The 12774-nt window shown below is 42.2% G+C and overlaps 1 non-coding gene across 1 annotated transcript; it reads right to left on the reverse strand.

The window, feature by feature from the left end:
- Positions 1-1407: 1407 nt before the first annotated feature.
- Positions 1408-1522, reverse strand: LOC136751981 (U5 spliceosomal RNA). The gene has a single exon (XR_010817163.1). It is a non-coding gene; the product is annotated as a U5 spliceosomal RNA (small nuclear RNA).
- Between the last annotated feature and the right edge of the window lie 11252 nt (positions 1523-12774).

Raw genomic sequence — 12774 nt, forward strand, 5'->3', positions numbered from 1 at the left:
ACAGCCTGGCTGCCAGGCTGGGTATGAGGTCACTGAGAGTCGTAACCAGATTTCTCTGGGCAGTACAGAACGCCCTTCCCATAGGCGCTGTGGAGCAGCTTTTCCAGGCTCTCACGCAGCACTGCTGGCCCAAGGACCCTGACACCGTCTTTCCCCTTGTTTGTCTGTGTCTCTCAGTCCCCCCTAGCTCATCAGGCCGCTAACTGTCGCCTCATAGTCTGTGTAGTGTGTCTGTTTTCACAGCTCATCGTCAGGAGCTCAATCAGCTCAGTGTGAGGGAGCTGCACCATCAGCAGCTGCAGCCCCTCCCTGACACCCCCTGGAGGGAGCACCTGGCTCTGGGGGAAGATGCCTGTCCGGCCTGGAGGAGCCTGAACAAGCCCCCGCTTCTGCATGGCTTCTGCATGGCGTCATCGCAACAAACTCTATTTCACATACACTGGACCCCAGAGTGAGCGACACCTGCCCCTACTGCGGGGAGAGAGAGACTCTTTTTCACTGTTTCTGACACTGCCCTAGATTAGAGCTGCTGTTCACTGCACTGGAGAGCCTGTTCAAGCAGCTGGGCCTCCTTTTCTCACGCACTTTGTTTATTTTGGGAGTCCAGTACAAGCAGCGCCAATGACATGTTTGTCAGTTAGCAAACTTTCTATTGGGGCAGGCTAAGCTGTCTATCCTGAGCAGTAGGAGAAGTCAGACTGAGCGCAGCAGGAACAGTGTACACTCTCCCTCTTCAGGTCTCTCGTAAGCTCCAGAGTGCGACTGGATTACAATTTCTACAGCCTGACGGGAGACCTGGACACTTTTCTGCAGATGTGGGGGGTCGGGGCGGCCCTCTGTGCCATTGACTTTGGACATTTAAACCAACTGGTTTAATTCACTTGAATATTTTATTGGTAGCACGTGTGTAGTGCTTTTTATTGAGGGTTTTTAGAATAGGCTGTGTTTTTTTAATGTTTTTTAGGTGTTTCTAGTTTGTTTTAAATGTTTTGTTACTATTTCTTTAGTAAAATAAAGGTGTTAATATTCAAAAAATCTCTCTCTCTCTCTCTGTCTCTCTCTCACACACACACACACACACACACACACACTCTCTATCTCTCTCTCTCTCACACACACACACACACATACACAGCCAGCAAGACTCACCAAGCCAGCCAGCTCAGCGATGACATCATGAACCTCTCTCTGAGCTGACTGCTATGACATCACAGAGCACGTGCATTCCGTTGCTTGCCATCTGTTAACCACTCAGTCACTGCCAGCCAGACTGCCTGGCTGGCTGGATGGGGGGGCTGTTTGCTGCTGCTGCGTACCTTAGCAAGCTTATCTGCTTGACCGGCCTTCCTCCTCTTCCGCCCACATGCCCAGCTCTGCCCGATCTGCTGTTCACCTGGATCACAGCTCCGCCCCAACAAGGCAGAGCCTCCCAAGAATGGTACAAACTCATCCACATTCCCCTCCATGGAAAGCTTTAACAAAAGGCAAAAGCGTTATAAGTAATGAAGAGGAACCCGAGTCCAAGACGCTTCCGACCAGCCATACATATTTGTGTGTATTAAAGATCACATTTTATTACATTTTGTTTTTCTGTACTATATTACATCTTATTGTGATTTATAATGATATTGTTTATTGCTTTGACAATACAAATGCACTGAATTGAGAGAGAGAGAGAGAGAGAGAGAGAGACAGAGAGTGAGAGAGAGAGTGAGAGAGAAGTGCTAGGGCACATCTGTAACATAAACTATGGAACATTCGTCACATGCTTAGGGAACATTCATATCATACAGGGAACATTTGTAAAACGAATTAGGGAAACTTTGTGACATACTAAAAGGACATACTGGTAAGTTGTTGGGCACATTTGAAACAACAAAAATGGCATTTGGTTATTTAATTGGGACATTAATACCAGTCTGTGCAAATATCTATGCATATTCCAATGTTTGCTGCAGGACTTACAGATTGAGTGAGGCAGTCAATATGTTTGATTCAGAACTAACCACTGCTTCCTCAATTTTGTTTTAAACATAATTTAAAAGAAAAGTGGGCTATACATTGGTCTGGAATAATGCAGCAATGGTCCCTAAAGCTATTCTTTTAGTTTTTTGACACAATTCCTTAAACCCATTTTCTGTAAAATATGTTATCAACTTGCATTAATATATCATCCAAACTACAATCATACTAATTATGAAAATGTTCATATTATTATATTCTAAGGGTTCTAGTCTATTGTGTATTGTATTTATTATCAGGCCCTTCTCTTATGTTTTACAGTTGTTATTATTATTCCGTACAATACAGGGATTAAATTAAGCATTTTAACCACAAAGTATTGGCTACAGTTATGATGCCTTCTTCAGTGTTCATATGTATACAGTTTCTGAGGTCTGGACCACTGCACAGTAGTCCCTGGAGTTGTAGTCCAGACCACTGCAAAATCCGTGCTGAAGTGATCTGGATCACCACGCAATGGCCCAAGGACCACTACATACTTGGATTTCAATGTTTTTGTGTAATCCATGTTGCAATAGTAACTACCATGTTCCTTTGTGGTGAGCTGGTTAATTCTGTTCTTTAACATTGAAGAGAAAAATTAACATGAATAAACTTACTGTTGAAGATTATTATTTTATTATTTTTATTTCTTGTCAGACGCCCTTATCCAGGGCGACTTACAACATAAGTGCAAAAATACAGAGAAGTACAAGGCATCAATCATTACAAATTCAACTTAGTTAAAAAATATCGCAATTCAAAATACATTTTAAAAATTCCAATTACAATTTACACAAGTACATTAAAAGACTTCCTACATCCTGGACGGTGAAAGCTAAGTGCTCTCAAGATGTAGGGTTACAGACTAGGGCTACAGGAAAGGGAGCAAGGAGGAAAACATTCAAGAACGAGAGGAGCATAATAAGCTGAAGTGCTATCTAGCAGAGATACAGGACTAATATTACAAGTGCGGTCGGAAGAGATGCGTCTTGAGTAAGCGCCGGAATGAGGTCAAGGACTGTTTTGACTTTGGTGGGCAGGTCATTCCACCACCGAAGTCAAAACAGCAGAGTCCTTGACCTCATTCCGGCGCTTGTGTAACCCTTGTGTAAGATGTAACCCTTACCCAGTGGCTAACCCTAACTCTATGTTACAAATGTTCCCTAAAAGCTTATTTTGCAAGATCAGTAAAGAACCTTTAAGAATTTTAAACTTTTAAAGATACACATAGGTAATACCAATGTGCTTTCACAATGCCGAAAATAATGCGTTTATCTTTAATAGTGAAGATATTGTATAGATGTATATCTATCATATACACAAATAGAAAAAAAAAACGGTTTCCAAACCGAATATAGAACTGAAACTTTCAGACAGTCCATGAAAAATGGAATGTAAACATTTACACTTCTTAACAATTCTATATATCAATTATATTCATAACCCTAACCCTAACACTAACCCTAACTTTAAGTTACAAATGATCCCTAAACACTTATTTTGCATGATCAATAAAAAACTGTCAGGATTTTTAAACTTTTACTGACACACATAGTTAATAGCAATGTGTTATACCTTTTCCAAAAATAATAATCCATATATCACATAGGGAACATTTGTTACATAATAGGAAAAACATACAAATGATGTAACTTTGAATATATTTAATATTACAGCATACAACTTGGCAGGCTTCATAATAATGGAATTTATGACATACTCTGTTAAAATCAAGCAAATAGCATTTGTTGTTCTTGAGAAAAAATATATATAATCAAAGCTATCAGACTTTAGCACGTGGTGAATGAACACACATACGATTATACAGCATTTGTTGCAGCTTAATTTTAAACGTTGTTGGTAAATTAGATACAAAGTGAGGACCCTCTATTTGCATTTGTTCCCCTGTATTATTGCTAAAATAAAGTTTTACTGACATTTTACTGACACTACCACTGCATAGGACACATCTGTAACATGAATGCTACTGAATGGCACATACATTGAAAACTACGGAGAATTGAGACTTATCCAATTTACACTTCATAAATCATCTTAAAACGTTTCCAACAAAGGCAAAACCCACTTGAAATACGTTCATTCACATTTTTGGTAAACAAAAAGAGAGATTGTTACATATGTTCCCTATGATGCATCTACAGAGACAGAGAGAGAGAGAGAGAGAGAGAGAGAGAGAGAGAGAGAGAGACAGACAGACAGGCAGACAGACACTAACACAGCCACCAACTCTCCCACTCACACACACACACACACACACAGTATCTCTCTCTCTCTCACACACACACACACACACACACACACACACTCTATCTCTCTCTCTCTCTCTCTCTCTCAAAATTCAAATTCAAATTCAACGTGCTTTATTGGCATGAACAAAAAGAACTATTGCCAAAGCAATGGTGACAAACAACAGTTTTGAACATATATATGTACATTTGCATACATAATTACACAATATGTATGTTAAAAACAGGTAACTGATTAATTTCAATTAATAAAATTCAATCATAGTTCAGAGAGACATAAAACTGATATTGATAGTAATAATTGGGTGTAGCATAGGTGTCATTGCCTGTGTCCAGGAGTGTCCCCTGTGTGAGTGGACTGAGTGTCCACTGTGTCCCTCAGGCTGTGGCAGGCAGCTGTATACTGGGCTGCCAGTAATATGCAGCTGGTCTCCTCTCCCAGAAGGACTGGCACTTTCTCCGAGTCTGGCAGGTCTGGAAATCTCTTATAGAGATCTGCTATTTTGGGGAAAAATTTTGCTCGTAAATGTTTATATTTTTCACATTTTAGAATAAAGTGCAGCTCTGTCTCGACCTCTCGGCATTGGCAGTGGGGACACAGCCTGTCCTCTCAGGGCAGCCAGGTCTGCCTGTGTCGGCCCATCTCGATGGCCAGGCTGTGCTCACTGAGCCTGTATTTGGTCAGGATCCTTTTGTGTTTTTCGTTCGTTATGAATTTAAGGTTTTCTGACAATGTGTAGTGTCTTTTTAGGGCCCGATAGCACTGCAGTTTACTTTGTGCTTTGTGTGTGTTTCCCAATGGGTGATGTAGTTTTCTTTGTGCTGTGTGATAATTTGGTTGACTCTGATTGTGTGCATGTGTGTGTTGCTGTCCTGAGGCTGGCCGGTGTCGGTGTGTGTCTGTGCAGTGAGCCTGCGGACCAGCTGGCTGAGGGGGCTCCTCTCTGGGTTCAGCTCTTGGCATTGCAGGGCCTTGTGGTGGTAGGAGTGTGTGTCGCTGTTTATTAGATGAAGCCAGAATTTAATTGCTCTTTTGTGTATGTTGATTAATAATGTGTATTGGCCTAATTCTGCCCTGCATGCGTTGTTCGGTGTTTTCCTTTGCACCTGTAGGATATTTTTGCAGAACTCCGCATGCAAGGTTTCTTTTGGGTGTTTGTCCCATTGAGCAAACTGCTGCCCTGTGAGGGGACCCCACACCTCACTGCCATAGTGAGCAATGGGCTGGATTATGGATTCAAATATTTTTAGCCAGATTTGTACAGGTATTTTTATGCAAATGTGTCTCTTTATGGCATAGAAAGCCCTGCGTGCTTTCTCTCTCAGTGTCTTCACTGCTGCGTTGAAGCTTCCTGTTGAGCTGAGTGTGAGGCCTAGGTATGTGTAGTGGGTGCAGTGTTCGATGGTGCTGTTTGCTAAAGTGACGTGGTACCTAGTTCCCTGAGGCCTGGCCTTTTTCTGGAATATCATGGTATTTGTCTTTTTCATGTTTACTGCCAGGGCCCAGGTCTGACAGTACTGCTCCAGCAGTGCCAGGTTCTGCTGCAGCCCCTGCTCTGTGGGCCACAGCAGCACCAGGTCATCTGCGTTGAGCAGGAACTTGACTTCTGTGTCATGTATGGTGAGGCCGGGGGCTGCAGATTGCTCCAGCATTGTGGCCAATTCATTGATGTAAATATTGAATAGCGTTGGGCTCAGACTGCAGCCTTGCCTCACCACACGCCTCTGAGTGAAGAACTCTGTTCTTTTATTGCCAATTTTAACTCCGCACTCATTTCCTGTATACATTGATTTGATGATGTCATATGTTTCACCCCCTACACCACTTTGGAGAAGTTTGTAAAATAAACCTTCATGCCAGAATGGGCCAATTTTTTTTTTTAAATCTATGAAACAAGCAAATATTTTATTTTTATTTTGGTTGACGTGTTTGTCAATGAGGGTGTGTAGGGTGTAAATATAATCGGTTGTGCGGTGTTTTGGGAGGAAGCCAATCTGACTCTTACTCAGGACACTGTGCTCGGTAAGGAAGGCCAGTATCCGGGCGTTAATGATACTGCAGAACACCTTCCCCAGGTTGCTGCTCACACAGTTGCCCCGGTAGTTATTAGGGTCCAATTTGTCTCCAATCTAATGAATCGCGGTGATCAGTCCTTTATGCCAGCTGTCAGGGAAGTGGCCCACACTGAGCACCAGGTTGAACAGCCGTAGCAGGGCCTGCTGTAGCTCAGGGCTGCTGTGTTTCAGCATCTCGTTGGAGATGCCATCAGGCCCGCATGCTTTCCTGGGCAGCAGGGCGCGCAGCTTCTCCTGCAACTCCTGCTCAATAATAGTTGAGTCCAGGGGATTCTGGGTGTCTTTAAATGCCAATTCCATTCTTTTTAGTTTCACACTGATGTCATGCTGAGCTGATTTCTCAGTGTGGTGAATGTTTTCATAAAGTTTTTCAAAATGTTTTTTCCAAATATCTCAATTGTGAATGGCCAATTCTTCAGGTTTTAATTTATTACATTTTTTCCAATTTTCCCAGAATCTATTTGTGTTAATAGACTCTTCGATTATTGTCAGTTGCTTTCGAGTGTGTTGTTCTTTTTGATCTAAGTGTTCCTTCGTTCCTCAGTTCCTTCCTTATTGTATTGCACTCCTTGTCAAACCAATTCTCCTCTTTGTATTTTGTTGGGATGTTCTTTTTTATTTTCAATTTTGACTGTAAAGCTGATTTTTCAAATATATGATTTAAGTATTTTATAGCCAGATGTATTCCTTCTTTACTATGTTGATTTGGGGTGATCAGAAAGGTGTGTATTAGTGATTGGACGTCTTGATTGCCAGTTGCTTTCTGGTTCTCTTGTGTGCTGTCTGGAGCCCATCTGTAGGAGTGTCCGAGGCTGTACAGCTTGCTGGGCTGTGTGTGAGCGCTGCTGCTGTGCTCTGTCCTCTTCAGGAACACAGTGATTTGGCTGTGGTCTGATAGAGGTGAATGCACTGAGAGAGAAGGGGTCTAGGTCTGTGATGGCATAGTCTACCGTGCTGCTGCCAAGAGCTGAGCTGTAGGTGTATTTTCCCAGAGAGTCTCCCCGGATCCTGCCATTCACGATATACAGGCCCAGTCCCTGACAGAGCTGCAGTAATTTTTGCCCGTTTTTATTCACTCCCCTGTCGTGGCTGTGTCTGAGGGAGCTGATGGGGGTGTTTAAGGGGGTGTGGCCGAATATGTGGCTGTCTCCCTGTGTGCTGGTGAAGTCAGGCAGGCTGCCTGTCCGGGCATTCAGGTCCCCACAGATCAGCACACTTCCCTGGACCTGGAAGTGGCAGACCTCAGTCTGGAGGTTGGGGAAGATCTCCTCATTGTGATATGGGGATTCTGAGGGGGGAACATACACGGCACACAGGAACACATCGGTTTGTGTAGAAATGATTTTTTTGCTTATTTTAAGCCATATGTGTGACTCTGCTGTTTTGATGGGCTGTATGGAGTCACTGAGCTCTGCTTTGTACCAGATTATTATGCCCCCGGAGTCCCTGCCGTGTCTGACGGAGGGCTTCTTCAGGGAGGGCACTATGACCTCTCTGTAGCATGAGGGACAGTGACTGGACACGTCTGCCCGACACCATGTCTCTAGCAGGATGATGACATCCTTGTCTCTCACTCTCTCTCTGAACTCCGGGTCTGTGCTCTTCAGCCCGAACACTGAGGAGACCAGGCCCTGGATGTTCCACATGGTGATAGATAGGGATCGCATTTCTTTCTACTCTAATTAAGCAATTTATATACTCCTTTGGAATGAGATATATCTGGAAATGTGTGAGGTTGAAAGGTAACAAATAAATAAATAGTAATACTGGTGATATGTAAAAATAGGAAACGAATAAATAAAAAATAAAAAACTCCTGACTTACACTCCTATATACATACGCATTCACACATATATCTACATATATACACATATATGTAAGCATCCATATATCTACATAATTTTAAAAAAATGTCCATATATATCAGTATATAACTACATTTATACAGGGGTGATTTTCAGATGTGGTAATAGCTAGTCACCTCCTGCAGTGGTTTCTTTGTTATGCACAGTTACTTAACTTATCAGTGCAGATGAGGTTGAGCAGGTGTCGGATCTCCTGCAGCTCCCCGGTGTCGGCCACTCTCCTGACCGCTGCTGCGTAGTTGCGCTGGCTGTGCTGCTGGGCTGTTCTGTCCATGTTCTGGATAGGCTCCACTCTGGGTCTGCTGTCCTGTGGTCGGGCGTATATAACTGAGATGAATATCATGGCAAAGTTGCAGCCATTTACAGAAAATCAAATCTCAACTCCAAATTGCTTAGGAATGCAACTACCCAGGTCTGTTTGTTGCCAGAACAATGTCTCCAGCGAAGAAAGGATTAACAACCGTTGGTGTCATGAATCCTACCAATGACCACTGCCATGTCCCAAGTAACACACCACTGGGAAATTTTCACTCTCTGATAAATCAGGGAGGTGAAGAGTTCCAGGTTATTGAGGCTACTGTGCACAATATCAGGCAGACAGAAGGCACAAAGTTACCCACAGTGGACTTCAGTCAGTTTAAATTGAGTGATCCACAAATGGACCAGCTGGAGAACTTACTTTTGAAGTATTGTAATGCGTTTAGTTCACATGAACATGACTATGGCTGCACAGATGCTGTAAAGCACCACATTCGAACTGGAGATGCCCTACCGATCCGCCAACATGCTTACAGGACTTCTCCAGCTTTGAAGCAGGAAATAGAAAAACAAGTTCAGCAGTTGCTGGCCCATGACCTCATTGAGGAGAGCTGCAGCCCTTGGGCTTCACCTGTTGTTTAAGTCAAGAAAAAGGACGGCAGCTACAGATTTTGCAATGACTTCAAGAAATTAAACCCTGTCACCATACGGGACTCGCATCCCTTACCACGGATTTCTGAAGCTTTGGACAGCCTGGCAGGGGCATGCTGGTTTAGTACTATGGACCTGCCAAGTGGTTATTGGCAATTTCAGCTGGCATCAGAAGACCGGGAGAAGACGCATTTACCACCGGCAGCGGCTTATACCATTTTAAGGTCATGCCAATGGGACTGACCAATGCACCACCTACCTTCCAACGTTTAATGGAGCTTTTGCTTCGTGGTCTACACTGGAAGATCTGCCTCATCTGTTTGGATGATGTTTTGTTTTTTAGCAAAACCTTTCCTGAACATCTGCAGAGTTTGGAAGATGTCTTTCTTCGCTTTTGAAAGGCAGGACTAAAGCTGAAGGCCAGTTAATGTTAGCTTGCACAGGATGAAGTCTCTTTCCTGGGACATGTAATCACCAAGGGTGGTCTCAGACCAGATTCCAGGAAGCTGGATAAAGTGAAAGATTGGCCAACACCAAGAACACCTACTGAGGTGAGAGCTTTTGTGGGTCTCTGTTCCTATTACAGACGATTCGTTAAAAACTTTGCCCTAAAAGATGCAAAACAGATATGTTCTTGTTGTAATGGATTATTTTACATGCTATGTGAATCTCTTTCCTTTAAAAGATCAGCGTGCAACATGTGTAGCTCAATGGTTGTTTGAAGACTTCATCCGTCAACATGGTATGCCTGAGTCCATCCACACTGACCAGGGCAGACAGTTTGAGTCTGATCTGGTGAAGCAGCTGTGTAGCAAGTTGGGAATTGAGAAGACACGAACATCTCCGTACCATGCCCAATCAGAGGCATGGTGGAAAGACTGAAACGGACATTAAAAGACCAATTAGCTACATACATCTACCAAAATGGAGGAGAATGGGACAAATACCTCTCACAGGTGGAACTTGCGTACAATTCAAGTGTACATTCCAGTACTGGATATACTCAATTTTTCAAGCAACTCCGGGCACACCAGCTGCTTATGCCCAGGATGTCTTTAACCGCCTGTCACATGCTTTTGACATGGCCGCTGAGTAGTCGAAAGAATCTAAACTACTGCAAAAGACTCACTATGACTTTTAACCCCTATGCTGAAGGTGATCTTGTTTTCCTTGATGATCCTGCCAATCAAAGGAATAAACTTGCTCCTAGATGGAAAGGGCCATATAGAGTTCTGAAGAGGTTGGATAAAGACGGTTGTTCTGGCGTGACCTATGAAATCACTGACCCAAAAGATCCACGATCCAAATCATGGATTGTATATTTTATTCTGCTGAAGGCATACAAAGGTCCTTGGTCTGACCTACCTGCTCATCCAGAAGCGCCTCCACAGCAGTTTAGAGATCCTGATGATGCACCTGTCAGTCCGCCATCAACACTAACGGCTTTGTCTGGAGACGTCCCTTTACCACTTCCAGTTCCAGCGAGCTCCAGTCATCACTCGATGCCGTCTCTCTCTCTTCTTTCTTCCACAGCTCCTGTCCAGAGGGATATGCTACCTGTTCCAGGTGTTGTTCCACAGCCTGCTCTAGCACTTGAGCCATGCCCAGGTGTCACCCATTCTTCCAGCCTTCGGGATGCCCAAATCACAGTGCACCCAGAGACTGTGTCTTACCTCAGCGACCGCAGACTCCTGTGGCATTACCTGCTGGATGTACCTAGTGGTCGTAAAGTTATGAAACCTGACAAGTTTAAAGATTTAGATCGTAGTACATACCTGTTTTCATGTTACATTACATTTCAATTCAGTAATGGCTTCTAATTTGTCATTCTTAAAAAAAAAAAAAAAGTTCCTATTGTACTGATCTATTGTGATTAAATTACTGCAACATCAGTTTATCATTTGGAAAATCTAAGTGTATATATATATATATATATATATATATATATATATATATATATATATATATAAATGTAACATTAGAAATACTGTATGATTTATTTAATTAAGAAATGAGGACGTTTTAAATAAAGTGGGGGAAGACTGAGACATTAGTCTATTATTGAAAAAATAAATATCTATGAAAAGGTATCGTAAATGAAATTAGAAACACTTTATACATTATTTTACTTTATATCAGGGAGAAATCGCTATGTGTTATGTTGTTCCCCTAAGAACATATTTCAGTTCCATGTTGTAAAGCCGGACAGGTTAAAGTGACGCACGTCTTTGTGTTCTGGATAGAGAGGAGGTGGCGCTGCACTGCTGTGCTCGGCATTGTATTTGTAACTGCAACTTGGGCTCCAGCACCGGCACCATGTCGGTGGAAAAGCGCTAAGTGAGCTCACACTGAGCTCAGTGTAATGTCTGCTCTGGAGAGCTCACAGTGTGACCTAGTCGTGAGTTCACGTCTTTACTGGGTAGTCCTTGACAAATTAATTGACTCAATTCTTGGGCTTAATTGGTCAAAATGACCATTGGTTGAAGGTACTCAGGGACTGATGTGTAGAGAGACTTATTAAACCTGCAGGATTGTGGTTTTCCCAGAACAGAATTAACCAGCTCACCACAAAGGAACAAGGTAGGTGCTATTGCAACATGGATTACACAAAAACATTGAAATCCAAGTTTGCAGTGGTCCTTGGGCCATTGCGTGGTGATCCAGATCACTTCAGCACGAATTTTGCAGTGGTCTGGACTACAACTCCAGGGACTACTGTGCAGTGGTCCAGACCTCAGAAACTGTATGCATATGAACAGTGAAGTAGGCATCATAACTGTAGCCAATACTTTGTGGTTAAAATGCTTAATTTAATCCCTGTATTGTACGGAATAATAATGACAACTGTAAAACATAAGAGAAGGGCCTGATAATAAATACAATACACAATAGACTAGAACCCTTAGAATGTAATAAAATGAACATTTTCATGATTAGTATGATTGTACTTTGGATGATATATTAATGCAAGTTGATAACATATTTTACAGAAAATGGGTTTTAGGAATTGTGTCCAAAAACTAAAAGAATTGTCTTAGGGACCACTGCTCCTTTTTTCCAGACCAATGTATAGCCCACTTTTCTTTTAAATTATGTTTAAAACAAAATTGAGGAAGCAGTGGTTAGTTCTGAATCAAACATATTGACCCCCTCACTCAATCTATAAGTCCTGCAGCAAACATTGGAATATGCATAGATATTTGCTCAGACTGGTATAAATGTCCCTAATAAATAATCAAATGCCATTTTTGTTGTTTCAAATGTGTCCAACATCTTACCAGTATGTCCTTTTAGTATGTCACAAAGGTTCCCTAATTTGTTTTACAAATGTTCCCTGTATGTTATGAATGTTCCCTAAGCATGTGACGAATGTTCGCTAGTTTATATTACAGATGTGCCCTAGCACTTCTCTCTCTCTCTTTCTCTGTCTCTCACTCTCAATTTAGTGCATTTGAATTTTAAAAGCAATTGGACATGCATACATACATACATACATACATACATACATACATACATACATACATACATATATATGGAAAATAAACAATACAATTATAAATCACAATAAGATGTAATAAAGTACAGAAAAACAAAATGTAATAAAATGTGATCTTTAATACACAGAAATATGTATGGCTTGTCGGAAGCGTCTT

This window comes from Amia ocellicauda, chromosome 6 (genome assembly GCF_036373705.1).
Source record: "Amia ocellicauda isolate fAmiCal2 chromosome 6, fAmiCal2.hap1, whole genome shotgun sequence".
Classification (NCBI taxonomy): Eukaryota; Metazoa; Chordata; class Actinopteri; order Amiiformes; family Amiidae; genus Amia; species Amia ocellicauda.